At 38.7% G+C, this 23971-nt stretch overlaps 1 long non-coding RNA gene across 3 annotated transcripts in view; it reads right to left on the bottom strand.

Moving 5' to 3' along the window:
* The window catches only part of LOC104863542, a 32023-nt gene extending 9842 nt beyond the window's left edge, over window positions 1-22181 (bottom strand). For 2 of the 3 annotated variants that reach the window (XR_780609.2, XR_780611.2), the window contains exons 1-2: window positions 21953-22175; window positions 20273-20353 (exon numbers count right to left, since the gene is read on the bottom strand). This is a non-coding gene — a long non-coding RNA (uncharacterized LOC104863542). Of the gene's footprint in view, window positions 1-20272; window positions 20354-21952 lie in introns of all 3 variants that reach the window. The other variant, XR_780610.1, reaches the window with a different exon arrangement.
* Between the last annotated feature and the right edge of the window lie 1790 nt (window positions 22182-23971).

The following is a 23971-nucleotide window of genomic DNA, read 5'->3' as shown; positions in this document are numbered from 1 at the left end:
ACATTAGACTTAAACTAAAAAAGCTTGATCGGGGGCCCTTGACCCCTCAGGCAGAGGATCTGGCCACAGCATTCAAGGCCTACCATGGCCGAGATGACCTCAAAATTACAAAGAAATATCAATTATTAGCACAAGCTCTTAATTCGACCAGTCCACCTATGCCACAGGAAAGAAAACCCCTACAAAAGAGCTCCCAACCACCAGGCCCCTGTTACAAATGTCATCAGGAAGGCCACTGGGCAAAGTACTGTCCTAATCCCAGAGTGCCAACTAAGCCCTGTCCCAAATGCCACCAGAGGGGACATTGGGGCGCAGACTGTCCCTTGGCATCCACCCGCCATCAGACCGTCAGCTCCACAGCTCCCCAACATGCGGACCTGATAGGTCTAGCGACAACGGAGGGACAATGAAGAGGCCCTGGCACATCTGGCCCAACGCGGATCACCGCCCAGGAGCCCAGGGTAATCTTGACTGTGGCAGGTAGGACCATTTCTTTCTTATTGGATACTGGTGCCAGCTTCTCTGCACTAAGAGAATACTGGGGGCCTACCTCCCTTTCTCAGACTTCTATTGTTGGGGTAGAAGGACAACTACAACGCCCACACCAGACCCCCCTATACTATCATGCACGATTGGCAATCTTACATTTCTTCACTCATTTTTAGTCCTTCCATCCTGCCTGGTCCCCTTATTGGGCCGTGATATTTTATCCCAAATTGGAACCTCTATTCACTTCTCTATGCCGAGCCCTTCCAGCACTCCGACAACTTCCCTCTGCCTGGTAATATCTCAAGCCCTCCAATCCTCATCTTCCCAATCCAATTGGCCAATTAGTCCCTCTCTTGTTAATCCTCAAGTATGGGATATCCACTCTCCCTCAGTAGTCAAATGTCCCCCTGTCATAATTCTCCTTAAAAATCCCTCACAGTTCCCTAACTTGGCACAATACCCCCTTCCCCACTCTAGCTTACAGGGATTAATCCCCATAATCCATGATCTCTTACAAAAGGGACTCCTGAGACATGCCAACTCTCCCTATAACACCCCCATTTTAGCAGTAAAAAAACCCAATGGGACATACCGATTGGTTCAAGACCTTAGGATCATTAACTCAGCTGTAGTCCCCTATACATCCTATCGTGCCAAACCCATATATACTCCTGTTTTCCATTCGATCCGATGCCACTTATTTTTCTGTTTTAGACTTCAAAGATGCATTCTTTTCTATCCCCTTACATAAAGACTCTCAAGATATTTTCGCATTCACCTGGACCAATCCCTTCACCAATGTGTCTACCCAACTTACCTGGACTGTCTTGCCTCAGGGTTTTAGAGATAGCCCCCACCTGTTTGGTCATATTCTAGCACGAGATCTTTCTCTTCTCCAGCTCAAGGATACACAATGTATTCAGTATGTAGATGACCTCCTTCTCTGTGCTCCTTCATTACCCACACTCCAGCAAGACACTTACACACTCCTAAACTCTATCTCTCAAAAAGGATATTGGGTGTCACCAACAAAAGTCCAACTTTTCAAACAACAGGTCACCTATTTAGGAGTATCTTTAACACCTGGGTTCAAATCAATCACACTAGACAAAAAACAAACACTTCGGGATATCCCAGTCCCCACAACCAAAAGGGAACTTCTTTCCTTTCTGGGCATGGCTGGATATCTTCGATCCTGGATTCCCAACTATTCCCTTTTGGCAGCTCCCCTTTATGAAGCAGTTAAAGGAAATCCCCATGAACCCATAGAGGCCCCTATAAGTGTCCCTTTTATTCATCTCAAATCAAATTTATTAGAAGCCCCTGCTTTACATCTTCCAGACTTGTCACGCTCCTTTCATCTTTATGTGTCAGAGAACAAGGGATTTGCCCTTGGGGTCCTAGGACATCAATTAGGCCCCACTTTTGCACCTGTAGCTTATTTATCCAAACAATTGGACCCAACCATTAAAGGATGGGCTCCTTGTTTGTGAAGCATGGCGGCCGCCTCACTCCTAACAAAACAATCAAAAAAACTTACTTTTGGATCTCCCATGATAATACTCTCATCATTCCCTTTCAGATTTGTTTAAATTACAAACATTTACAGTACCTTCCACCTTGCAGGATCCTGTCACGCCAAATGGCCCTTCTACAAGACCCTTCCCTCACTTTCCAGCTCTGCCCACCCATCAACCCCTCCTCTCTATTACCAATCCCTGAGGCTGAAATGCCTATTCATAACTGTCTAGAAACTCTCAAAGATCTCTTATCCCATGATTCCCACATAAGAGAAGGTCCCCTTCCCTCCTCCGAGCTGGTTTGGTTTACAGATGGCAGTTCATTTCTCAAAGATCTCACCAGAAGGGCGGGATATGCCATAGTGTCCCACTCTAAAGTCACAGAACAAGGGCCCCTACCCGCTCAAACTACTAATCAACAAGCAGAGCTCATAGCTCTTACTCGAGCATTCATATTGGCCTCAGGAAAAAGACTTACTGTCTATACTGATTCTAAATATGCTTTCCACATACTTCTCTCACATGCAGCGATCTGGAAAGAAAGGGGATTCTGCACCACAAAGGGCAACTCCATCCAAAATTCCAAGTTCATTATAGAACTCTTACAGGCATCCAGGTTACCATCAGCAATAGGTATTGTCCATTGCAAAGCCCACCAATCAGATACATCACAAATATCTAAGGCAAATAACAGGGCCTATCAGGCTGCAAAAGAGGCTGCCCTAAACTCACAAAACATCCCAAACTCTAACTCTATGCTGCCCCTGACTACAACAGGTCCTTTAGATGACCCAGATACACCCCCCAAAGTCCCTCCTATAACCAGAGATCAGCTTATCTACACACATAAACTTTTCCATCCCGGTTATAAGACCTTACTGGCCTTTCTAGAACCAATAACTTCTCTTTCTCCTTCAGATAAATTATTCCTCCAAAACCTGAACTCCACCTGCCTCATATGTCAAAAATCTAACTCCTCTACCAGGCCCACCCCCTTTCCCACACACCAAGCAAGAGGCACATTACCAGGCATGGATTGGCAGATAGACTTTACACATATGCCGGTTATAAGACCTTACTGGCCTTTCTAGAACCAATAACTTCTCTTTCTCCTTCAGATAAATTATTCCTCCAAAACCTGAACTCCACCTGCCTCATATGTCAAAAATCTAACTCCTCTACCAGGCCCACCCCCTTTCCCACACACCAAGCAAGAGGCACATTACCAGGCATGGATTGGCAGATAGACTTTACACATATGCCTAGGATAAAAAAATATAAATATCTGTTAGTACTAGTAGATACTTTCTCTGGATGGGTTGAGGCTTACCCTACTACAAACAAACGGGCCTCCGCTGTTTCCCTTTTGATCTTTAAAGAACTCATTCCCAGGTTTGGACTCCCCACCTCCTTCCAATCTGATAATGGACCTGAGTTCACCTCTCGGATAACTCAGGGCCTCACCAAATTCATGGGAACTTCCTGGCATTTCCATATCCCATTCCACCCCCAATCTTCAGGAAAGATAGAACGTACCAATAGGTCTATCAAATCCATCCTCACTAAACTGACCTTAGAACTCCACCTAGATTGGGTTACACTCTTGCCCCTTGCTTTATTAAGGTTGAGATCCCTACCCAAAGCCCCTCTCCAGGTCTCTCCCTTTGAACTGTTTGGACGCCCCATGCTGCCTCCAGGACTAAACCCCCAAGCCTCCCCTCTTCCTCCCACCCTATTAATTCCCTTACTTAATTACATGCGGGTCCAGTTATGGCAACATGTTGATTCATTATTACCCTGCCCCATATCAGACCTCCCGCCCTCCTACCAACCCGGAGACCAAGTCCTCCTGGCTCCACCTAATGAACAAAGAGATCCCCTTAAACCTAAATATCAGGGACCATTTACAGTAGTTCTATCCACTCCAACCGCAGTAAAACTAAAATCTCTCCATGGCTGGTTCCACTGTTCCCGACTTAAACCATTTTTACCCATTTCTTCCCTTCCCGACCTTTCAACAGATTCTCCTTCAACCTACTCTGCAACCCATATGGGACCTCTCAAGGTAAAACTTACTAAAATTACAGAAGAAACACCTGACTTGAACTTGGACACACGAGAGATCTCCAGCACTCAAAACATCTAAGTGCCTCCATGGGATATTGTGAAGTATTTGCCGTTACATCCTTGCTTAATGTGTTAAGCCTTCTCCTGATAGTTCTTAGTGGAATACTCCGGGGAATAGGCTTGGCTTCTGCAGCTCCTTCAGATTTTACATTAAGACATAGAATAATATTATTTGATTATTAGGGTGTTTGCCTTCCTTGCCTGCTTAAAATAGGTTAAGATTTACAACTCCTATAACTAAGAGATAACAATTGATATAATGGATATAATGGATAAAAGGCCCCAATATATAAGGAAATTGATTGCTATCATCCGTTTATTAGCCTCATTCCCAATGAGTCATTCCATTGGAGTAAGTCCTCACCAACCTTCAAATGTAACTTGGACAGTCTACAACATGAAAACAGGCAACATAATTTACTCCACGTCTATGATGACCCCTCCAAATTCATGGTTCCCTGATCTCCTAACAGACTTATGTGATTTCTTTGAGGCCAAAGAAATCCCATCTTGGGGAAAACCGTCACCAGAAGACCCACCAGGTTGTACCACACCAAGCAGAAGAAATAACCTACGTAAACAATACTTCTATGTTTGTCCAGGACACTCCAGGACACCCCAAAAACAATGCAAATGTGGGGGGCCAGACCAGTTTTTCTGCCCAGCTTGGGGCTGCAAACCTACAGGATCGATGAATTGGCAGGCACCCGTCAAAAATGACCTCATTATGGTAACCCGCTATGGGAATTACAATTCACCTGGATTAGGACATTGCCCAGGCCATGGAGATTGTGGGCCATGTTACGGGCCCTCCAGGTATTTGGGGAAGCCAAAAGGGAGATGTAACCCCTTAGTTATCAAATTCACTGACGAAGGGAAGAAAGCAGACTGGTCTACGACTAAGTCATGGGGACTCAGCATACATTTTTCAGGACATGATTCAGGGGCCGTTTTTGCCATCCAAAATTACATAGTGTCACCCCCTATATTCTCCATTAATCCTAATTCAGTTACAGCACTACCAAATTACCCTCCTAAGCCCACCACTAGGTCCAAGATTGTTCTAACTAGCTCAACCCCGAGCCTTAGGGTTTCCAAGATTGTTCCAGCTAGCTCAACTTTAAACCCTAAGGTTATAAAAAAACAAGAGAATGAAGTTACCCGACCCCTCAACCCCAGAATCCACTTCTGGATGTAATGGACCAAGCATTCCTCATGCTTAATAACACCCAGCCCAATCTTACTAAAGAATGTTGGCTTTGTTATGACATTAAACCCCCTTATTATGAAGGGATAGCATTTCAAGGTAAATATGACACCTCTACTGGCCATACCAAATGTAGATGGGGGCAAGGAGGGAAAGGCCAATTAACTCTAAAATCAATTACTGGAATTGGCACTTATTTGGGCCATGTGCCCGACTCCCATAAACATCTCTGTAATCAAACAGACCAAATCAGCACCACCTCCTATCATGTTCCCCTTGACAATGGATGTTGGGCCTGTTCTACTGGATTAACCCCTTGTGTACATGGGCATGTCCTGACTCAAATTAATGATTATTGTATCTTAGTTCATTTGATGCCCCGAATCCTTTATCATGATTATGAGGGCTTCATAGATCAATGGGACGAAAAGCCTCGATGGATCAAAAGAGAACCTGTAACAGCTATCACCCTCACTGTCTTGTTAGGATTAGGGGTAGTAGGAGCCGGAACAGGTGTGGCTGCTCTAAGTACTCAACATTACCAATATAATCAGCTAAGGGCTGCCATAGATCAGGATATAGAAAGAATAGAGTTGTCAATTACTAAGTTTCAAGAATCTTTTGAGTTCACTGGCAGAAGTAACTCTACAAATAAAAAGAGGGATGGATTTAATATTCCAACAACAAGGGGGAATGTATGCTGCCCTGGGAGAGGAATGTTGTTATTATACTGATCACTCGGGGGTTATAAAAGATTCTATGGCCAAAGTCAGGGAAGGCTTAGAAAAGAGAAAAAGAGAGAGAGCACAATCCCAGGGCTGGTATGAAAGCTGGTTCACCTCATCTCCCTGGCTTACATCATTACTATCAGCTTTGGCTGGCCCTTTAATTCTGATCTTAATTCTGCTGATGGTAGGACCCTGCATAATTAACAGACTAACTGCTTTCATTCAACATAGAATGAATGCAGTCAGACTCATGGTACTTTGTCAACAGTACCAACACATCCCTGCTGGGGACAGGGACACTAACCAGCTCTCCACCCAGGTCTCCACACAGACGGCTCACCAGTCGATGCTAAGGACACAGGACCCAAACATTGCTGAAACTTCCTTCATATGGAAATCACTCTCCAGAACCAACCGTCCATCTGGATCTTCACCAGGTTCAAAGAGTTCCTAAAAAACTGCTCCGGGATCTATGTTGGATGGCTCCACACCCTTGTCCGGTTCCGCAGATAAACAGTTGGGTCTCTGAGGCCTGGCTCCAGGGATCCCTTTGTCAGTTCACACCAGATAAAATTGAGACTTTCACTTTCCTTTTACTCTTCATTATTTCTAAAATGACTCATCTCAGTTCTTAGAGTCTCCCCTCAACTAAAATCTGGCCTCAGTTGCCCTCCTCACTGACCAACCCGTATGTTTAAGTTTTTCTTACAGATAACTCCAATGACCGTCAGCTCACCCACGTCCAATGACAGCACAGCCAACTGCACATCAGGCTAACCCCTGCCCCCTAGGTTGATTCGTCGCCCCAATTCAGCAGGAAGTAGTTACAGAAGACAGACTCTCCGCCAATTTTCCGCCTGCCATGGACATGTTGGCTGTCGATTGTCATCCAAAATCAAAGAGTGGGGAATGTTAGGAGATCGCACATGTTAAAATATAACCACCCCCCAGCCATTTTATATCTTACTTCCGGGTTCTTTCCCGACTCTGAGTCCTTTCTCCCGCTGAAATTGTAAAGCACGAAACTAGAGCCTCTCCAAGGCGCGAAATTCAAAAGACAACCTGGCTTGCGATAGGATAACAAAGACCGCTCCTCCCAAGGAAGGATCTTCCGCTGCCCGCCCTATAAGTATCCCAGTACTTCCTCTTCTCGCTCTCTCGCTCTCTGCCCTCCGCCTCCTGCTCACCTCCCTCTAATAAAAATCTCCTGCCAGACCTCTCGGAGCGTGAGTGGCATAATTGGGTAAGGGGCACCCAAAGGGGGCTCGAGACCCCTTTCACTGACTTAAAAAGAAATCTTTTTTCAAATAGACTTCTATATTGATTTTAGGTTTTAATCTCTCTTGCCAGTTTGATTCTCATCACAATGTACTGAGAGAGAATCATGCTATAGTGCCATAACACCAGAGCAAACAGTTTTATTTCAATTTTTAAACTACTATCATTTAAAAATGATTATGTATGCAAATCTCACTTTGTAGAGAACACACAGATTTCATCATTCATACACACCAATTATTAAGATGGTAATAAAGAAAAAGGCAGAGGAAGAGATATGCCAAGGGAAAAGCAACAATAAATAAAGGGAGAACAAAATTCTACACAACTATCAGGATTTTAAGCCATAACATAGTTACCCACTTTTTTTCACAATTGAGAAAAGTCCTTTTTTTTTTGGTACCAGGGATAGAACTTGGGTCCTTATGCTTGTGAGGCAGGCACCAGAACCACTGAGCTAAATCCCTGGCCCGAGAAAAGTCCATTTGAGAACTGTCTCTACAATGAAGGTATAAAGACAGCAACCTGGAATTTAGACTTTCAAGGCCTGCCAGATGTGGGGTCTCATGCCTGTCATCCCAGCACTCTGGGAGGATGAAGTAGGATTGATTGCAAGTTCAAGCCAGCCTGGGCAACTTTGTGACCCAGCAAGGCCTTGTCTCAAAACTTAAAAAGACATAAGAAGGCTGCAGATGTACCTTAGTGCCAAGGCCCTGGGTTCAGTCCCCAGAATCACAGAAAAAAGAAAATATCATGACCGAATTCTCACTTCCCTGATTTGTCACAGCCAATTATGTACTTCTTAAACCCCAGTAGCCTCACCAAAACATACAATATCCATCTGTTAGAATTTGTGAAAATGAAACTGAATTCTCCCTTAAATTCTTACCATGGGACCTCAGGCACAGTGAGCACTCAGAAATTTCTTCTTCAGTAATACTCATCTCTTCATAGTGCTGCTCAATATTACCAGTGCCTAGGCATTCTTTTTTTTTTTTTGGTATCAGGAATTGAACTAGGGACATTGTGTTTCTAAGGCAGGCAAGAGAAACAATGAGCTAAATTCACAGCCCCCAGTGCTTTGCCATTCTTACCTCATTAACTTTCCTTCAGATGTCACTTCAGCAAAGCCGAATGATGGTAGCTTTAAGCCTGTAGCTATGTGGAATTTGATATCACAATGTTTTCCTGATAACAGAATACCCTTTGATGCTGAGAGTGGGTTATATTTATTTACTGATAAAACAAACTATGGTATTCTGCTGATCAATGTGCTTTCTGTGACTGCCACTGTTTTTCTTCTACTGATTCTCTAAATGGTAGAAACTAGTACCAGTAATCAAATTACAAGTGATAGTAACATCACACTTTTATAAATCTAATGCAATGCACAAAAAATATGGAAAATACTACATTAACTAATTTGACTGAAAAAGTGAACAATAAAGAAATATGATATAATGATACGACAGTGCCCATTCTTACTCGGGAATTACATTATATGAAATTAATTGATTCCAAGGTTCCTTCTTTGCTCTATGGAAATATACTCATTCTACTTAACCACTAATATTCAATCTAGGCCAATGAGAACATTTATTTCCTTGGCAAGTTCAAGGCCAGCCAGGGCAATTTAGTGACTTCAGTGAGGCTCTGCCTCAAAATAAAAATCTCCTTCATTCATTTCTAGAAAAAATATTCTCTGCTCATTTAGTGTAAAAAATCTTACTCATTTTTGTAACAAATATCCACATCTTAATAATGATAAAACCTCCAGTAACTATTACTATTTACAGAAAAAAAGACCTGAGGATCAGTGGAATAGACTGAAAGATACAGAGACAACTCCAGATGTACTCAGGTACCTCATCTTTGACAAAAAGCCAACCACCCTCAGTGGAGGAAAGATAGACTCTTTAATAAATGATGCTGCAGAAATGATTTCAACCTGCCAAAGATTAAAACTAGACCTTTATCTTTCATCATGCACTAACCTAAAATCCAAGTGGATTAAAGATCTAAATATGAAAACAGAAACTCTAAACTTGCAAGAAGATAAGTTAGGGAGAATTCTTGAAGACATTGCCATTAGAAAAGACTTTATGAACAAATCCTCAGTAGCATGGGAACTACCACAAAGAGTCAACAACTGGGATCTCATCATATTAAAAAGCTTCTGCACTGCAAAAGAAACCACCAACTTCTAGACTTGGTGGTGCACACCTGTAATCCCAGCACTTGGAAGGCTGAGGCAGGAGGATTGCTGGGAGTTCGAGACCAACCTGGGCTACATAGTGAGTTCCAGTTCAGTCTCAACTACATAGTGAGACCCTGTCTCAAAAACAAAAACAAAAACAAAGAAAAGAAAAGAAAACACCAACAGAGCTAAGAGGCAATCTACAATGTGGGAAAAAGTTTTACCAGCTGCTCCTCAGACAAAGGACTATTATCTAGAATATAAAGAATTCAAAAAAAATCAGGCCTCCCAAATATAAAGACTTGATTAAAAAATGGGCATCTGAAATGAACAGACATTTCTCAAAGAGGTAAAAGTGGAAAATAAATATATGAAAAAATATTCATATCACTGGTCCTTTGAGAGATGCAGATGAAAACAACACTGAGATTCTACCTCACTCCAGAAAGAATGGGTTCTATCAAGAAATCAACCAATAGCAAATGCTGGCCAGGCTGTGAGGAGAAAGGAACCCTTCCCCATGGTTGGTGGGAACGCATACTGGTGCAATCACTGTGGAAATCAATATGGAGATACCTCAAAGAATTATGATTAGAGGTTCCATTTGACCCAGCTATCCCTATGCTGGGTAGCTTTCCAACAGAATTTAAAGAATCATACCACAGTGATATATGCACACCCATGTTTATAGTGGCACAATTTGTAATAGGTATATCTTGGCAACAGCCCAATTTCCCATCAGTTGGAGACTGGATAAAGAAGATGTGTTTTTTCTATAAAATGGAGCACTACTTGGCCATACAGAATTAGAAACTAGTCATTCATAGGTCAAGAATGCATATTGAGGACATACTCAAGTGAAATAAATAATACACACATTTGTAAATACCAAATAGTTTCTCTGGTGTGAAAAACTAAAAGTGTAAATTTTATAACTCTATACAAATTGTATAACTGAAAATGTGAAATAGGAAGAAAGGGGCTAAAGGTGTAGGGGAAGTGGGAAGGGTAGGCAAAAGGAAATAAGGAAAAGAAAAAATATGAGAAGAGGAGAAAATGGAAACAAAGTCTTTGTAAATAGGGGAGGGGCAGGGGTGATGGGAGTGGAGGGGTATGGGGAATAAATGAGGACCATGTAAGGGTAGAAGAACCCAATGATGAATGTTAACTGCACAGCATACTTAAAAACAACCAATAAACTCAGTAAGATTAAAAAAAAAGAAAGAAAATAGGTTCAGAAGGGCTTTATCTCAATGCGATAAAAGCTTATTATAAACATACTGCCAACTTTCTATTAAACAGTGAAAATTGGAAAGCTTTACCTCTAAAATCAGAGACAAAAGAAATATGTCTACTATCACCACTCTTTTTAATTATATTACTCAAAATAATACCCACAGCACTCAGGCAAGTGAAAGAAACAAATGTGATATGTGCAGGAAAGGAAGGAGTCAAATCACCAGTACCTGCAGTGAAATGGTCCTCTACATAGAAGACCCAAAAAATTCCACCGAAAGATCTCAGGAATTAATAACCAAATTAAGTAGTCAAGTAGAATACAAAGTCAACACAAGGAAATCAATAGTGTTTTTCCACAAGAATAATGAACTCACCCAGTAAGAAATTAGGAGAGCAATAACTTTCACAACAGTGTCAAGAAAAATGAAATCGGTATTAACCTAACCAAGTAAGTGAAAGACCTCTGCAACAAAAACTACAGTAATCTGACAAACAGAGATCTAAGAGGACATCAGATAATGCAAAGACATCTTTTGTTCCTGGATAGGCAGAACCAACCTTGCCAAAATGGCCATACTTCCAAAACTGGTATAGAGATTTAATGCAATCTCAATCAAAATACCAACGCCAGCCGGAGATTTAGCTCAGTGGTTCAACCACCTGTCTTGCAAGCACTAGGTACCGAGTTTGATCCCAGGTACAAAAAAAAAAAAAAAAAAAAAAAAAAAAAAAAAAAACCAAACCAAAGCAAACCAAAACAAAATCCCCAAAACCATTCCTCACAGAACTAGAGAAAACAATCTGAAAATTTATGCCAAACCAGAAAAGTCCCAGAATAGCAAAAGCAATCCCAAAAAAACAAGAGCAAGCAGGAGGCATCACCATCCCGGTTTTCAGTGTATATTACAAAATAACAGTGATAAACCTGCATGGTACTGACACAGAAGAAGACATGAGAATCAGTGGAACAGAACTGAAGATGCAGAAACAACCCCAGGCCTTGCAGCTTTTTTATCATTTTCAAAGGCACCAAAAAGATACCCTCTGCTTAAAAATGGTGCTGGGAAAACTGGCTATTCACATGCAGAAGACTGAGAGTAGACCAATTATCTCTCACTATGTACTATAATAAAATCAAATTGGAATAAAGTTCTAGATATCAAAATAGAAACAGCTGTAAGATAAAATAGGGAACTTTCTGAACATAACCCAAATTGCTAAAAAAAAAATAACATTAATAATCAACAAATTGGGTCAGAGAAAATTAAGCTGCCACAAAGCAAAGAAATAATCAACAGAATGTAGAGACAATTTACATCCCTGGAAAATGTTGCCACAGCTCTTCCTCAGATAGAAGACTAATATCTAGAATATATAAGGACCTCAAAAAACCTTAGGCCTCCCAAAATAAAAGACCACATGAAAAAGCAGCCCAATCAAGTGAACAAATACTTTTCAGAAGTACAAAGGGATAATAAAGTAGGAAAGAACGGTCAACATGTATGGCCTTAAAGAAATGCCAACTAGAACAACTACTTTCCATCTTACCCTGGAAAGAATGGCTATCATCAAGACTTGTACACCCATTTTGGAAAACAATGTGAAGATATCTCAAACAACTAAAATTAGAAATTGCATGTAACCCAGCTCCTCCTCTTCTATCTTTCCAAAGGGGCTCAAGGCATCACACTGCAGGGATACATGCACACCATACTGATTTCCAAATAGAGACACAGAACAAAAAATAGCTAAACTTGGAAGAGGCCTATATGTCTACTGACAGAGATGGATTACGAAAATGTCGTATTTTTACACAATGGAATACTTCTCTGCCATAAAAAAGGATAATGTTGACTCATTTGTAGGACATTTTATGTATCTTGAGACCATAATATTAAGTGAAATAAATCAGATACATTTAAATTTTGTTTGATTTCTCATGTCTGAGAATCCCAAAATATAAATAAATTAAAGGGCAAAATAAAAGACAATAAGAAGCAGAGACATTGATCTTTTGCAAAAGGTAATGGGACCAAGAGATGGAAGAAAATGAGAGGTGGGAGAAGAAAGTGACGAAATATAAAAAGAACTAAGATATGTTAGGTACATGTAGCAACTCTGGATGATTAGTGTAATCTATATACTCCAAAAATGTACTAATAAAAAGGAATAGCATTAAGTCTGTTAATTATTTATACTTAACCATTACTCCAGTTAGAGGAAAAAAAAATTACTTTGCAAAAGAGCTAGTGACATCATCATACTTCCTGTAAATGTACTCATAGCCACCACTGTTTTACCAGAACATAACTTGAAAATCTGAGTGTCTTATTCCAAATAAACCTGAAAAGGTACATCAGTAATGCATGTGTGTGGAGCTGGGTGAATACAATCTCCTAGAAAACCATCATTGAAGTGGGGGATATGAAGTTAGAAACACAAACATCTGGAAATAAATCTAAGGACATATAGCAAATGAGAAAACATTCAGTGAAGCCTGCCAAAACTTGGTATAAATAGCAAGTCTTTGGCATTTGAGCTGTGATCTGCTCTCATGCACTCTGGCCCCAGAGAGGTGTTACAGAATCTCCACGGCAGAAAAGGTTGGCAAAAAGATAATAAGTCTCTCTTCTCCAAGCACGCAGAGCAGGGCTCCAATTTCACTACACCAGGACAGGTGGGCTAGCATTCACTAACCCCCTGTGTGCTGCCTGCTAAAGAAGCTCCAGGGAAGCACAGTCAAGATGACTGGGTCACATTTTGCTCAGCCAGTTCCCACTGATAGGGCAAGGGCTCCACCTCAGGAACACAGGACTGCTGTGACTGGGCCCTGCTGGTGCCCTTCCCCAGTCTGATTTGTTGGGCAGAGGGTGCACCCTAGGGAGGAAGTAGTTCGTATTGGTGAGATTTTACCTAGGGGAACATGCAGGCTGTCACTACTGGTATTTCACAGCTCCGCCTGAGCCTGCTGACTCTGACACAGAACCTGAAGATTCCCTGTCTACAGGCTTCAAAAATGAGGGAGATATTGGTGGTGAGCTATTGGGAAAGGTTGCTCCATAGTAGCAGCATCAACAAGACAGATGGCAAAGCAGCCAGAAATTTAACAGAGACAGCCACAGGACAAAATGGCCAAGAAGGGTCCTTTTGGGATCATACTTATTTCTGGGGTCAGGAAGGCTGTCTGTGATATCTAGGTTGTATCCACATAAGAGCTATAGAGTAGGATGTGGAGGGAGACTTGAAAGCCTTCCCAAATAACAAATTTATCAGCAAGGCAGAGAGCATTTAGTCTCAAGGTGCTTATGCATAATCTCTGGCCAATTACTGGCTAACAACAGAGCTGTTCTAACACTGGGTGACTCCTATGCAGTCAAGCTTCAAAATACATTCACACTTAGTCTATTCATTTCAATGTGGAAGCTGCACTTTGAGACAAGAAGCATGAAAGCAGTCTACAAGACACAAATCGATTCAAAGGTAAAGCGTGAACATCTTCCAGATGCAGTAACTTGAGTACAACCTTTGACCAATAAATGTCTCCTGTTGGCCAAAGCAGGATTCCTACGAAGGCAGGTTCAATGATAGGACCACAGAGAATGCCTGAGTAAGGTATCAAAATCTGCACATTGCAATGGAAACACATCACAGAACTAGTCAAGTTGCTAAAAAAAAAAACCAAGGCTGATCTGCTGAATTATACTCTCTACTATGCACAGTTTGTCACAACACACAACCCTGAGATGTGCAAAGAAACATGAAAATGTGACGTAGATATAGGGGAAAAGGCAAGGAGAGACTGACTGCCTGTGAGGGAAACCACACACTTGTACTAGTAGGCAAAGACTTCGTAACAGCATTGTAACTATATATCCACGAAACTGAAGGAAACTATGCTTACATTTCAAATGCTAGAAAATAATACTTTGAATGTTTTGCCATGAATAACTAATAACTGAGACAGATTCACTTAACCTGAGGGAAACCTTACACAATGCACACATACTTGAAATTATCACATGGTTCTTTCTCCATTAATATGTATGATTTCTAACTTTTTAGGTGTTAATTAAAATTTCAGTAAAAAAAAAACTTAAAAAATAAAAAGAATAGATGATACCACTGAATAGAAAATACCATATAAGCACAAATCTAGACTTTAATTATAAAGAAAGGCTATGGTAATATGGAGAATCCTGTGATCTAAGAATCTGTGATTGGCTCAAAAGTAAACATAAAATGAGATTCCTTTTATAGTGGTAAGCAGCGTATGTGTGCAAATTTGAAGATAGCCAAAATGGGTTATGTAAGATTAAGAAAAGAAAGAAAAAAGAATAAAAAGAGTAAGGAAACATGAACAGAGCCTCAGAAGAATGTGGGACATCATCAAGAACACCAGCCAGGCATGGTGGTGCACATCTGTGATCCCACCATTAGGGAGGCAGAGGCAAGAAGATGAATTCCTGTGAGTTTAAGGCCAGCCTGAACTCCATAGTGAGGACCTCTCTCAAAAAGTGTAAAAAAAAAAAAAAATTAAAAGAACACCAACATATGCAGAAGAAAACAGAGCAGGACAGAAACATATATCCAGAGGGATAATAGCTGGAACCTCCCCACATGAGGTAAAAACACGACATTGCTCAACAAGACATCTGCACGACTCTAAAACTGTGTTAAAGTCATATAAAATAACAAACGTTTGGCAATAAAAACGTGAAGAAGGGTGTAGTGAATAAAACGCAAGAGGAATAAAAAATTTAAATCAAGCTGAGCATGAGAGCACACACCTGTAATTCTAGCTACGCAAGAAGTTGAGGCAGGAAGATCACAAGTTCCAGGACACTCAAGGAATCTTAGGGACCTAGCATTACCATGTGTCAAAAGAAAAATAGAAAATGACAAGCGAAAGGACCCAAGTTCGATCTCTGGTACCAAAAACAAAAAAATAAATAAATAAAAATAGAAAATGAAAAGAGATAGGGATGAAAGCACACAGCACTGTGGTAGAGTGCATTCCTAGAAAGCATGCAGCCCTGCGTTCAATTCCCAGTGCTGCAAAGAAAGAAAGAAAGAAAGAAAAAAAACAAAAAACACAAGGAACACAAATTCACAGCAAGAAAGGCAATGATAAATAATGGGTAAGAATTTTTATATGAAATAATATGAAATCTATAAATGCATTTCACTTTCCTACATTCTTTAATTGACATAGGATTTACACAAAAACATGTGTAGCAATGTATTTTTGCCTGTAACATATATAAACATAATATATATAAAAATACCAACATGCAGGAGGTACCATAGGACTTTTCTGTATCTTACTAGATACACATGGATCAACCGAACAGATGTATAGATTAATTTAGTGTCAATCTGAAGCATTTTGTGATACATTAAATCTGTAAATCAGAGACATAAATCTGTCTAATAACACAAAAGCATGGAAAAATGATCAAAGACACTAAAATGTAACAAAATTATTCAATGAAAACGTATTTAATGAGAAACGTAAGACAAAAATAATCACGAGTCCTATCGAAAGCAAACTGGTGGACATAAATCCAACATCAAGAATATTAAATGTAAAAAAAAATATGAGAAACTGAAAAAATGGAAATAAAGTGCTTGTAAATGGGGAGGGGAGGAGGGGGTGAAGGGAGGGCAGGGACAAGGGGAAAAAATGAGAATCAAGACCTACTATGTAAAGGTATAGAATCCCAATGATGAATGTAACTGTATTGTATACCTAGATTGTACCAATAAACTCAATAAAAAGAAAAAAAAAGAATATTAAATGTGAATGGATTAAGCAATTCAAGGAAAGAAAAATAATTTTAGACTAAATAAAAAAATAAGATACAAATATCAGCACTTCACGAGACACATTATATTCAACATGCAAGTATACTGAAAGAATGGAAAAAGTATATAAGAAATCAAACATAAGAAAATAGGAATGATTTTAACATCAGAGAAATTGATCATTTTTCTAAAAATGTTATTTAACGTTGATAACAAGACCAGGGATTTAGCTCAGGGGTGACGTGCCTGCCTTGCAAGTACAAGGTACTGAGTTTGATCCCTGGTACAAAAAAACAGTGTTTATGAGAATAAATACAGTCAACTGATCACAAAGACATAAAATTATAAATGGATATATACTAACCACAGAGCTCCAACATATTTCAAGCAAAAATAACCAAATGGAGGAGGGAACAAAGACAACTCAACCATAATATTTGGAAACGTCAATAAATCACCTTATAAACATTTCTATCCAGCGCTACTGAAGTATAACCGACAAGTAAATCTGCACATATTTAAAGTGTACAATGCTTGATAATTGCATACACTGTGAAATCATTATACACCAATCATCTCACATAGCTAGCTCACATTCCAAAGGTATAAAACATCTAGGCAGAAAAATTTTAAAATGCTGATATATAATATGAACATTATAAAATCAAGTACACCTAGCAGAACTCTACAGAATATTTCACCAAATAACTGTAGAAAATACATTCTTTGTGGGTATACCTGGAATATTTCCAACAAAAACCACATAACAGGCCACAGAAGAAATCTCAATAAAATAAAAACAATTAAATAAAATGAAGTATGTTCTTTGGCACAACAAACTGAAATTGGAAATCAACAACAAAGAGAAATGAGCAGAAAAATTAAATGTGGAAATCAAGCTATATAGTTCTATGTAAACAATATGTGAAGGAAAAATTCAAGTGAAAAGTAGAATATTAAAAGAAAACTGACAGCCAGCTGTGGTGGTGAATGCCTGTAATTCCAGCACTCTGGAAGGCTGAAGCAGGGAGATGGCAAGCGCTAGCCAAACCTAGATAACTGAAGGAGACCCTGATTCAAAAAATATAAAAAGCAAGGGAAATATATCAGTATGAAGGCCTGAGTTTAACCCTTATACCACACACACACACACACACACTGCCTAAGAAATGATATTTCTAATTAAATATTGCTAAGTAGTATTTTGTATATAATACCTCATTGCAAAAATCACCCACATTTAACTATATACAATTGTTTCATTTAAATAGTAAAGGTACAAATAAATTATCAATACAAATTTCTCAATATAATGCCTAAATAATACATAGGGCAAAAACTACAAAAAAGGAGAAATGAAATTTTCTTCTTGTGAAGTTGCATGTACATGAATTGATAATTTCTTTATTTTAAGGAGATGAAGAAAAGTAAAGGATCCATATGCCAGTCGCTAGATCAACCAGTAATCCTACCACAAAGAGGTATAGTAATATTTTAATTAGTAATGTATCTTGTTTATTTTGTACTGTGGATTGAGCACAGGACTGTCATAATGAGCTACATTCCCAGGTCTGTTTATTGTAATTTTGAAACAAAGTATCGCTAAAGTGCCCAGGAGGCACTTAAATTTATGATCCTCCTGCCTCAGCCTTCCTGTGCTGGGATTATAAGTGTGTGCTACCAAGCCCAGCTATTAATGGAGCTTTAAAAATTACTACCAAACTTCAACACTCTGACATATGCCACATTTACTTGTTTGCTGTACTGTACTCCCACCTCATAGTCTATACCTAGTACATGCTGGGAACTGGGAAATCAATGAAAACATTTAACAGAAATATATTAAACAAAGAAAGATGAATATGATCCACTCTTCAGAAGATTATTTGGCTTTAAAAAAATTCTACAGCTTAAAAAGTTAGGCACAGGAAGACAAATGTCCAAGGTGATTGCTTACTTCACAAACAGAAGGGCCAGGGCTGTGGCTTAGTGGTAGAGCACTTGTCTAGCACAAGTGAGGTGCTGGGCTCATTGACATATGTGATGTGTTTATATACATACATGTGAAACAAAATGTTTTTCTTTATAAGTAATACTAATCGAACATAGGCTCTGCAAGTATGTATGAGCTGCATTCTGACTGTATGAACACAACACAATTTAATGAAAAACACATCTTTCAGCTGGGCATAGTGGCTCATGCCTGAAATCCCAGCACTGGGGAGGCTGAGGCAGGAGGTGGATGGCCATGAGTCTGAGGCCTGAGAGGGCTACACACTGAGTTCAAAGCCAGCCTACACTGCACAGAGAGACCCTATCTCACCCCCTTCCCTTCAAGTAAAATGAAAAACAAAAAACAGACCTTTCACCATTAACCAAAACTTTATGAATATTTGTGAGTAGTTTTGTTGAATATAGTCCTAGAAGAAAAATTACCATTTATAACTGGTAGGAAAAAGTTTTAATTTGCTTAAAAATATGAGTTTAATTTCCCAAAACCCAGTACCATTTTTTTCTTTCTCAGTAATGTGGTATCATGATAAAAAGAAAAGCTTAGTATTTATTTAAATGTTATATTTATCAAACACATTAAATATATTCATTTTCCCTGTACAGTTACTTTTGTATCTACTGTAAGGCACAACAGAGAGACCGAGAATGAGCAGAACATAAATAACAACCGCTTATGCAGCAAGAAGCCAATGAAGCCAAACCACAAATTCTACAGTGACCAGGCTCCGACACCGAGCACCTGGTCAATAACTGCCAACATTCTTCACTGTGGACCCTGTTTCAAACTTGGGACCAAGTGGAGGGGACCAAATATGCTCCCCTAGTCAATCTTATACAAGGTTCCACTTCTAGCTGGTCTCTATCTTTACCAAGCCAAAGCATACTACCAGGGTATCCTCAAAGCCTTCCATTTTTTCTACTACAGTTTCCCAACTTCCTTGAATACTATTGCATCCCTGCCAAACAAAAGATAATGGCCATAGCCCTTGCTACAGAAAAACAGAAATATATTGTTCTTGTTTTCATGTCCTTTCAGAATTGTTTGATGTATGATTGGTTAAATATTCTATCATTTTGTGAATATGTGAAATACCAAAACCATCACATGTACAAAGTCCATACATACATTTTTATTTTCACAAAAATGTATACAGATTGCCTAATATGTATTATTTATATAAATCAGTTCAAATTAGGAGGTATTTGCCATACCTGAATGCTAATGAATATATATAATTATTGTAGATTTGAAATATTTTGCTTTAACGTGCGTCACTTCATTTTGTTTGAGCAAAATTGTATCTGTTCTCATACAACTTCTCATACATGTCAAAAACTGCATCAAATTAACAATTAAAATAAACTATATTAATATTTTGCTTGGAAAATGCATCACTTACTTTATTCATGAGTGAACACATTTGCACATATCTGACTAAGAAATAAAAATTGAATTATTTTGGCTTCTGGAAAAAATTTTTTCATGAGACTTTTCATTTTACTTTTGACAAATTTTCTTTCTACAAATACATTAAAATTGGATCGATTAAATAGCTATTATACTTTTATTGTGTTCCAAAGCTATATATTGAATGTGAAATACAAAGAATATTGGTGATGTATACAAGGATATACCCATGAAATGCTTAGGAAAATTAAAGTACATTACCTGATACTTCCGGAATCTGACAGTTACTGTTTCAAACCATACTTGGAGAAATGGTAAAAATGGATCCGCAACTTTCCAATACTGAAATAAAAATTAAAAACAGTCCTCATATTATACATTAACCCAAATACTATCTTTCCAGACTGACAGCGAGATGAAACAAACTTGAGAATATCTGTTCCCATTCAAACAGTACACACAATCGTACAAGAAATTCTTCAGACTGAAGAGAAAACATCCTTGATGGAAAACTACCTAAAGGGAACAAGAGCATGCAGAGGAAAATTATATGGATGTGTACAAAGACTACTTTTTCCTCATACTTCATTTTGAAAGGCTGGATCTTGGAAGTAAAAAATGACACATATTATCTTAGATATAAATTATATAACTTGCACCATTTATCAAACTGTAAACTTAACGTTTTTTGCAACCAGAGAAGAATATATACCTAAACAACTGAGAGGCAAAGGGAAATTAGGCTTAATCAACTTACTTGATTTCAAGCAAGAATACTTGAAAAATATTTGAGAAGAGAGAACAAATAAAGGGAGTCATTTTGTTATGAACTTTCAGATATATTCATAAAGGGACAAAAAAGATCATTTCCTACTTCTTCCCAACTCTGTTGTCAACACATGAAAGTCTTATCTTGTTTAACTTCTACTAAATATATAGTATATTTATACTAAATGTCAGTTAATACTTATTATTATATATTATATATGCATTTTTATCAAGTTAATTTGTCAGACCATATCATTTCATAATTGACTATCAAAAATACTTCTATTAAATACCTATATGTAAACATTCCTATTATTTTCACTCACGTTCATTTTCCTGTTCCTGAAATGGTTGTGATATACAGTTTCTATAAATCATTTCACCAACAAAACATGTTTTCCAAAGTAAGACGTTATTATTATATATTCTATAAATATAGGATTGTAGGCATAATTTGGTGTAGGTAACACAACAGTCACTTCATTTTTTGAGCAATAATTTTAACAAGTTCTTATCCTTTTCAACATTAGCGTCAGATCAAGAACTATAACAACACTCATGTTTTGCCTGTGAATGTGTTCATACTGCTTTAATGCACATCCATCTATCTATCTCATTATCTATCTAGATTTTTTTTTGGTACTGAGGATTGAACTCTGGTATTTGCATCTGCAAGGCAGACGGCAGAACCACTAAGCTAAATCCCCGGCCCCTCTACCTACATTTTTAAATGTATTTTTGGCTTTCTTATTTTCATGTGCACTTCTGGCTTTTTGCCCTTGCTTGGCTTTGTCGCTATTGTCAATCAAATAAAAGATCTCTTTATTTATAAAAATGCAAAAATGATGTGCTGACAGATACTGAATGTTTTTCCAAATGGGGGTTTAACCTTGGGCCTCCGCACGCTCAACTACTAAGCTACCTCCCGAGTCCCAGCCTCCTCTCTAAAGAGTGGGTCTCACTAAATTAATGGCCCAGCCTGGCATAGTACTTGTGACCTTCCTGCCTCAGCCTCCTCAGTAGCTGGGAGGAGTGTGCCACCAGGCCTCGCCAGTTACTGAGAATTTAAAATATTTCATTAGCTCGATATATATTTGGGATCTATAGGAAAGATAAACAATACTAGTGCCACATAAAAAAATCAAAACCCTCTGAAAAGTGAAGACACGATACCTGTCTGGGAACGGTTTTCTCATGAAGGCCGCCTTCCCAACGCAATCCAGGAAACCATTACTAACGGAGAAGGATGCTTTCCGTGCAGAAAGGAAAATAAAAAAATTAAACTGGCAACAGAATTCAACACCCAACGGCATTTGTTTCCGAACTGAGAATCACATAGATGAGCAAACCAGAGAGAGTTGGTAGCTGGATCACCCTTATTTCTGTTGCTCCCGGAAGTTCTGTCTTAGGAACGGAAATAGGACCGGAAGGGAATTGAGAATTTTCCGGGGTCCAGAAGAGGCCTGGCCTGGAGGTCCAACAGTGCCCCTGCTGGTGGCAGTAGAGAATGGCAACCGGCCAGCGCTTGGACCTAGCAATTTGAATACCACTGATACCACATGTGACTGGGAGCTGAGCCGGCTAAGTGAACTTCTATTAGGGTTGAGACTACCTGAGTTACTAGAAGTTGACCCATTGCCGACTCCCCATTTAGTATGGGACGAGTGCTTAATCAAGTAGTCTTCCGCCTTTTCTACCTCATACCTTCTGGAAGTTGTTAAGTGATACATTTCCTTCTTCAAAATCCTTATGAAACTTTCAATATTGAAATTCTGAAGTGCCAGGTGTGGTGGCACCTGCCTGTAATCCCAGCACTCAGGAGGCTGAGACAGGAGGATCCCTATGAGTTCGAGACCAGCCAGGGCTACATAGTGAGTTCCAGGTCAGTCTCAACTTCATAGCGAGACCCCGTCTCAAAAAAAAAAAAAAAGGGAAGTTCTGATGTGTGTCTTATATGGACTTGAATGTCAAGCAATTGAGATTTATGTATTAAAATCCTTTGATAGCCAATTATGGAGAGAAATATAAAAAGATTAGTAACTTTTCAAATAAGCATATTTTTATTTAATGTGAAAATAGGACATCAAGTATCTACTGGTTATAAAATTTTAATTGTTAAGTGAGTTATACATATCTGTCAATGGTTATTTGGTAGCTATAGATTTTTAAGTTATTATACCACATAAAACATAATTTTTTATCAACTGGAATTAGCATAATTAATTATACAGTTTCGGTGTTTTACTTTGACTGTGTAATTGGTTAACCCAAAGAATATTTATGTAGTACCTGCCATGTTATGGTAGCTTTCTAATAGTAGCACTTTTTGTTGTTGTTTTTTTTTTTTTTTTTTTTTTTTTTTTTTTTTTTTTTTTTTTTTTGTACCAGGGTTGGAACTCAGGCCCTTGCACATGCAAGGCAGGCAGCAGAACCACTGAGCCAAATCCCTGGACCTCTAATTGTAGCAGTTGTGGATTTCAGTCTTAAATTCACTTTCTCCTCTGCCATTTCAATTACTTTGATATCATCTGATCAAGGACTCTGTAAATAAAATGAATACTTAATGGTAAATTAGGCATACTATGATTCTCTGAGTCTGTCACTCTGCACATACTCAGCACAGTTTAAAATGACCTTTAAAAACTTATAAACTCATCAACTTTATACCAAATAACAAATAAAATATAGAACAATGTGGAACATACAATTGATGCATTACATTGCTTGAGTTCTCATATTTTTCCACCATAAATCACACTTCTATAAATTCATACAATCACCCCAAATCAAAAATAAAGCAAAACCGTATTCTCCTAAGGAACAATAGGACTAAACTTTTACTGAAAAATAAATTCCAGTTGAATCCTAAACAGAAAGGAGACCATATTTAATACACTGCCAAGCATAAAGTTGGTTAATTAAAATTACAAACTGGATTTGTGACGAATATCATTTATTCAAATCCTTAGAGAAATAACTGGTTTTATATTGTTAATTGTCAGGAGCCACTGATGTATCATGTTTCCTAATTTATAAAACAAATATACTAATAACTCTTTAAAAATTACATTCTTCTGATTATGACATGATTCCAAAATCCATTTTCCCAAACTTATTGATCATGTGCATTTTTCATGTATGTATTTGTGTATACTATTATCATAAAAATGCAGCTACTTTCCTAATCCTTGT

The sequence above is a fragment of the Fukomys damarensis genome, unplaced genomic scaffold (genome assembly GCF_012274545.1).
Source record: "Fukomys damarensis isolate Sample0158 unplaced genomic scaffold, DMR_v1.0_HiC HiC_scaffold_73755, whole genome shotgun sequence".
In the NCBI taxonomy this organism is placed as follows: domain Eukaryota; kingdom Metazoa; phylum Chordata; class Mammalia; order Rodentia; family Bathyergidae; genus Fukomys; species Fukomys damarensis.
The sequence above is the reverse complement of the archived record's forward strand: the minus strand, read 5'-3'. Positions and strand labels throughout refer to the sequence as shown.